A 7,305-nucleotide genomic window follows, 5' to 3' on the forward strand; every position below is an offset into this window, starting at 1 on the left:
GAAGTATATTTCCATATTAGCCATGTTGTGAAAGGAGAAATAGGCCGAAAGAAAAGAACCATAAAAAATAAGGAAAGTGAAACTACTATGCTTTGATTTGCATTTAGACTCCATCAATACTTCCTCTGGGGGTAGATAGTGTTTTATATCATGAATCCTTTGGCCTTATCTTAGGTCATTGTATTGTTGAGAAGAGCTAAATTGCTCATCCCTGATGTTGCTGATACTGTATGCAATGTTCTTTGAGCTTAAATTTTGATACTTTAGGACTCTTTGCTATGTGCCACCACAGAGGTAGATCATAATTCTAGGGTCTCTGAGAGTTATGACCAAACAATTCCTCACCCTATGGCCAGTCTTAGAATTAATCTTTCTAAGCCTTAGGGAGGTAGGTCTTTGGATAACAGATGTGCTGCTTCTCACTAGACCCTTTCTTTCCAGCTTGGTGGGAGCTGCCAGGGAATGCCAGCTCCTTTGGCATAGCCCTTGAAAACTGAAAACATACTCCCCCAAACACATGAAAAACCTGACTGATAAGGAGTCTACTTAATAGCAAGCATTAACTAAGTAAATCCTCCATATTGACCCTGGGGTGATGATGGAACAGGAGTTACCCAAAACATCCTGAAACTTAAAAGTCAGAGAATTCATTTGTATCAGAAATCAGAATAACCAGGAAATTGGGATGATGATATTTGTTTTTCATTCTCAAAGGGAGATGGAAGGGAGGTGAGGCCATGAAAAGTACATAAACTGGATTTGGGGGGGCTGTGCTAAGTGACCAGCCTCACTTTCTTCTCCAGAGCCATGTGGATCCAGTCAGGACAACTGGAAGTGACCCTGGATTTGAGGCAATCAGGATTAAATGATTTGCCCAAGATCACACAGCCACACACACAAACACAGCCAGTGTGTCGAGTGTTTGAGACTGAATTTGAACTCCCATCCTCCTGACTCCAAGGCCAGTGCTCTATCCACTGCACCGCCTGACTGGGAGAGATAAACTCTAAGGAATAGACAGGTGATGCCACAGTGTACATAGTACCAGATATGGAGTCAGGAAGACCTGAGTTCAAGACCAACCTCACATTCTCACTGTGTGACCCTGGGCAAATCACTTCACCTCTGTTTGCCTCAGTTACCTTATCTATAAATTGGGGGTAATAATAGCACCTTCCTTTCAGGGTTGTTGTGAGGACCTAATGAAATAATAATTATAAAGTATTATATAAAGGTGAGTAATTACCTTTTTCATAAGTAATATGGCAAAGAGAGTCAGGGAACATCAGAATAGGTCAGGAATCCAGGCAGCCACCAAATGCACAAACAAAAGAAACCTCTTATGAAAGACTTACATAATTAAATGGCTATACTTCATTGAGAAAAGGGGATGGGGAAATGGTCAGAAATTTAAAGCTAGAATGAAGTCATTTGTGTAAAAAAGTGTCATTTTCCAGAGAAGGAAACTGAGGCTCAGAGAAGTTACTTTTCTAAGGTGACATAGGGAGTAGGTGGAAGAGTTAGGATTTAAACATAGGTCCTCTGAATCCAAAGTTGGTATACTTTCACTACATCACGCTGTCTTGCAAAAAAGATTTCCTGCTACTAGAATCATGATTTTTTTTTATTCTCATTTTGTACAAATGTTTTTTTACATTAATAAAATATTCTTGTTTACAAGTAAACAAAATACCCCTCCCCCCCATGAATATAAATAGACTTGCTTGGGCAAGTCTAAGTAAAGGGGAGAGAAAAAAATTAAAATTAAAAAAAAATAATAGTAATAATTGTAGGTATGGCCAGGTGGCACAATGGACGAAGCACCAGCCCTGGAGCCACGAGCACCCAAGCCCATATCCAGCCTCGTAAACCTAATAATCACCCAGCCATGTGACATGCAAGCCACTTGATCCCCACTGCCCTGCAAAAACCAAAAAGAAGAAGAAAAAAAGACCCAAAATAAAATAAAATAGTAATAATAGTAGGGGTGGCTGGGTGGCAGACAGAGCATTGGCCCTTGAGCCAGGAGCACCTGGGTCCGAATCCAGCCCCAGACACCCAAAGATCATCCTGCTATGCAGCCCCAGGCAGGCCACCCAGCCCCACATGCCCTGCACCGTACCCCCAAATAATAACAAAAAATGTGCTTCAGTCTTTGTTCCAACACCAACAACTCTGTCATGGGTGGATCTCTTTCTTTATGATAAGTCCATCACAAAAGTTACTTCCATATTTTTCCAACTTTGCCATTGCTGATCGCAACTCCCTCCTTTCTTATTTCTCCACTACCATGTACTCTATTTTCTCTCTCCTTTCACTCTGACTCTGCTGTAGGGTAGCTGAGTGGCGCAGCAGACAGATCCCTGGTCCTGGGGCCAAGAAGCCCTGAGCCCCCATACCATCCCTTAGGCCCAGAATCCACCTGGCCCTGTGGTCCTGGGCAGGCCTTCCAATCCCAGCCCCTTGCAAGAAGTAAAAAAAGAAAATGTGTTATATCTGACCACTCTCCCCGCCATGGTCCATCCTCTCCTCCTTTATTCACATCCCCACCCCTTCCTCCTGCTCCCCCCTCCTTCTTACTCCAGATGTGTATACCCCATTGAGTATATTTGCTGTTTCCTCTCCTAGCCATCTCTGATGAGAGCAAAGGTTCCCTCATCCCCCCTTGCCTCCCCCCTTCCATATCATTGCAATAGCTCATTGTAATAAAAAAAAATCTTATTATGTGAAATATCTTGGACTATTCCCCCTCTCCTTTTTCTTTCTCCCATTCCATTTCCCTTTTTTTCCTATTGACTCCATTTTTACACCACATTTTATCTTCAAATTCAGCTTTCTCCTGTGCTTCAACTATAAAAGCTCCCTCTACCTGCTCTATTAACTGAGATGGTTCATATGAATATTATCCGTATCATTTTTCTATACATGCAATTCATCAAGTCCCTCATATTTCCCCCTTCTCCTCCAATCTCCATGCTTCACCTGAGTCCTGTATCTGAAGATCAAACCTTCTGTTTCAGCTCTGGCCATTCCAAAAGGAACATTTGAAATTCCCCTGGTTCATTGAAAGTCCATCTTTTACCCTGGAAGAGGACATTCAGCCTTGCTGGGTAGTTCATTCTTGGCTGCATTCTAAACTCTTTTGCCTTCCGGTATATTCTATTCCAGGCCCTCCGAGCTTGTTGCTGCTAAGTCCTGTGTGATCCTGACTGCAGCTCCACAATATTTGAACTGTGTCCTTCTGGCTGCTTGTAATATTTTCTCTTTGACTTGGGAGTTCTGGAACTTGGCTATAATATTCCTGGGGGGTTGGTTTTTTGGGATCTCTTTCTCGGGGTGGGGGGATCGGTGAATTCTCTCCATTTCTATTTTGCCCTCTGCTTCTAGAATATCAGGGCAATTTTCCTGTAGTAATTCTTTGAAAATGATGTCAAGGCTCTTTTCCTGATCATGACTTTCAGGTATTCCAATAATTTTTAAATTATCTTTCCTAAGTCTGTTTTCCATATCAGTTGTTTTTTCAATGAGATATTTCACATTTTCTTCTAATTTTTCATTTTTTGGTTTTGAAGTATTGATTCCTGATTTCTGGTAAATTCATCAATCTCCCTGAATTCTATTCTTTGTCTGAAGGATTTGTTCTCCTCAGAGAGTTTTCTTATCTCTTTTTCCATCTGGCCAATTTTGCTTTTTAAAGCATTCTTCTCCTCCATAACTTTTTGAACTGTTTTATCCATTTGACCTAAGCTAGTTTTTAGCATGCTATTTTCTTCAGCATTTTTTTGGATTTCCTTGACTAGGCTGCTGACTTCATTTTCATGTTTTTCCTGCATCTCTCTCCTTTCTTTTCCCAGTTTTTCTTCCAACTTCCTCATTTGATTTTCAAAGTCTTTTTTGAGCTCTGTCATAGCCTGAGCCCAATTTCTGTTTTTCTTGGAGTCTTTAGATGCAGGAGCTTGTGCTTCCTCATCTTCAGACTGAGTATTTTGATCCTTCTTGGGCTCATTTGCAAAATGTTTCTCAATGGTCTTCCTCTTGTTTCTTTGCTTGTTCATTTTCCCAGCCTAAGCCTGTTTTTTGGGGTGCTTCCTGATCTTTTGGGACACTCCTACAAGGGTCTCAGTGTGTGAGGCTCTGTCCTCCCTCCTGGTCTGTGAATGACCATAAGCGCCCCCCTCTGCCACAGGGCTGAGGTGGGGGGCCCCTGCTGTTCTATGGGGGGGCCTAGACTGCGATCAGGATCTGAATGTGGTCAGAGCCCCAGAGTCCTGTTCCAGGGGCAGAGGACAGAGCTCAGCAGTCTCTCTTCACTCCCCTCCCTCAGCTCAATGGGCTCATGCCCTGGGGGCTCCTGCTTACCAGCTCTGCCTGCTTCTGTTTCCGGGTCTGGGCTGCCAAAAGACCAAGCTGCTGGCTGTGTGCCCTGAGGGCTGGGCTTCACATGCTCGCTCTGGCAGAGGTCCCCACTGTTCCCCCACTTTGTGCCCGGTGCTCCCCAGGGTACAGCTCAGGAGACTCCCCCGCTGCTGTGAGCCGTGGCTCCCAGCACCCTGGGGCTGCCTCCGGGAGGCTGAAGTTCTTTCGCTCTGGGGGGTCACCCCTCTGGCAGGCCGCCCCTCAGACCCTGGGGAGCAGAGCCTTTCTGCTCTTTTCCAGGTTACCTTGAGTAGGAGAACTGCCTCACTGGGTCCCTTTGTGGGTTCTGTCTCTCGAAAGTTTAGTTAGAGTCCTTAGTTTATGAGTTTTTATCAGAGAGCTCCTAAGACTCCATCCCTTCATGTCCCCATCTTGGCTCCGCCCCCACTAATCTAGAATCATGATTCTTGATAAATGATAATTGGATGGCACATTCATGTACAAGAATCTGTGATCCTGTCAAAAGGGAACTTCCAGTGTGAGGATTCTCCTTACTCAAAATGAGTCCTAAAGAATTGCTGGAAGTGACTTCATGGGATTTATACCAGGGATGCAGGAATGGTTTAATATAAGGAAAACTTAACATAATTGATGATGTCACTAGCAAAACTAACAAAGCCTTGTGATTAGATCAATAGATGCAGAAGTTTTTGACAAAATACAACTCTCATTCCTATTAAAAACACTTGAAAGATTAGGTATAAATGGATTTTTTCCTCTTAAAATGATAAGAAACATCTATTGAAATCTACCAAGAAGTATTATTTGTAATGGAGATAAACTCGAAGTCTTTCCAATAGGATTAGGAGTAAATCAAGGATTTTGATTTAATATTGTACAAGAAATTTCAATAAGAGAAGAAAAAGAAATTGAAGGATTCAGAATGGGCAATGAGACAATAAAACTATTCCTTTTTATAGACTATATGATGATTTACTTGGAAAATACTAGAGATTCCATTAAAAAACTAGCTGAAAGAATAGTTTTAGCAAAGCAGAATATAAAACAAAACTCAAAAATCATTAGCATTTTCATATATCACCAATAAAAGCCTACAAGAAGAGATAGTAAGAGATAACCTATTTAAAATAATAGTCAATAATATAAAATACCTGGCAATGTACCCCTCAAATCAAAAGCAGGAACATAATTAAAAAACACTTTTTTATACAAGCAAGTCAGACTTAAATAATTGAATAAAAATTAACTTGTTCCTAGGTAAGGAGAACCAACATAATAAAAGCGACAATGCTACCTAAAGTAATCTACTTCTTCAATGCCATCCCAATTAAATTACCTAAAATTATTTTATTGAACTAGGAAAAAAAACAAAATTCATTTGGAAGAACAAAAGGTCAAGAATATCAAAGGAAACGGTGAAAAAAATGTAAAGAGAGGAGACCTAGCAGTTCCAGTCTTAAACTGTTTTATAAGGTAGTAATTATCAAAATTATTTGGCTATGAAACAGAAATAGATCAGTGGAAAGTAGTAGACATACTACATACAGTAGCAAACGATTATAGTAACCTTGTGTTTGACAAATGTAAAGATTTAAGTTTTGAGGTTAACAATATTCTACTTGCTAAAAATTTCTGGGAGAACTGGAAACCAATCTATCTGAAACCAGGTCTAGGTCAATATTTTACATCATTTATCAAGATAAGGTCAAAATGGATACATGACCAATGGATACATAAGAGGAGATAATATAAGTAAGTATCCAACAGTCTCATTTATGAATAAATATGAAATAGCACTGTGAGATGTAAAATGAAAAATTTGATTACATTAAATTTAAAAAGGGTTTGCACAAATCAGCTGCTGATGTTTGTTCATTAATGAAGAAAACCATGGCATGGGGAAGTGAATTGAATTTGAGTGAGGTGGGGTTGTGCTAAGTCACCAGCCTCACTTTCCCCTCTGGTGCCATCTGAGTTCAGTGCATAGATAAAGATCTGGATGACTAAAGATGGCCCTGGATGGGTCAAGGTCAAACAGCTAATAAATGTCAGAGTCTGGATTTGAACTCAGGTCCTCCTGACTTCAGGGCCAGAACTCTACCCACTGTGACATCTAGTTGTCCAAAGTAGCAAAGTTTAGAACCAAAGTAGAAAACTGAAGACAAAATTTTATGGACAGTTTCTCAGCTAAAGGTATATAGAGAACTTTGGCAAATTTGTAAGAACAGGAATCATTTCCCAATTGATAAATGATTAAAGGATATAGTTTTTAGTTGAAGATATCAAAGCTAGATGATAGATAGCTACATGAAAAATGTTCTAAGTTATTATTGATTAAAAATATAAATTAAAACAACTCTGATATATCATCTCACATCTATCAGATTGCTAAAATTAATAGGAGAAAAGGCATGTTGGAGGGAATGTGAAAAAATTGGGACACTAATTCACTGATGGTGAACCTGTGAACTGATTCAACAATTTGGAGAACAATCTGGAATTATGGAATTATTATTATATAAACTGTATTTTATATCTTTTTATATCCTTTGTCTTAGATCATTATTAGGTCTCTTTCCAAATGGGATCAAGGAAAAAGGAAAAGAACCTATAAGTTCGTTTTTTTATTTAAATTTATTTTTATTAAAGATATTATTTGAGTTTTACATTTTCCCCCAATCTTGCTTCCCTCCCCCTCCCCCTCACAGAGAGCACTCTGTCAGTCTTTACTTTGTTTCCATGTTGTACCTTGATCCAAATTGGGTGTGATGAGAGAGAAATCATATCCTTAAAGAGAAGAGAAGTCTAAGGGGTAACAAGATCAGACAATAAGCTATCGGTTTTTTTTCCTAAATTAAAGGGAATAGTCCTTGCACTTTGTTCAAACTCCATAGTTCCTTATCTGGATACAGATGGCACTCTCCTTTG

The sequence above is a fragment of the Macrotis lagotis genome, chromosome 7 (genome assembly GCF_037893015.1).
Source record: "Macrotis lagotis isolate mMagLag1 chromosome 7, bilby.v1.9.chrom.fasta, whole genome shotgun sequence".
In the NCBI taxonomy this organism is placed as follows: Eukaryota; Metazoa; Chordata; class Mammalia; order Peramelemorphia; family Peramelidae; genus Macrotis; species Macrotis lagotis.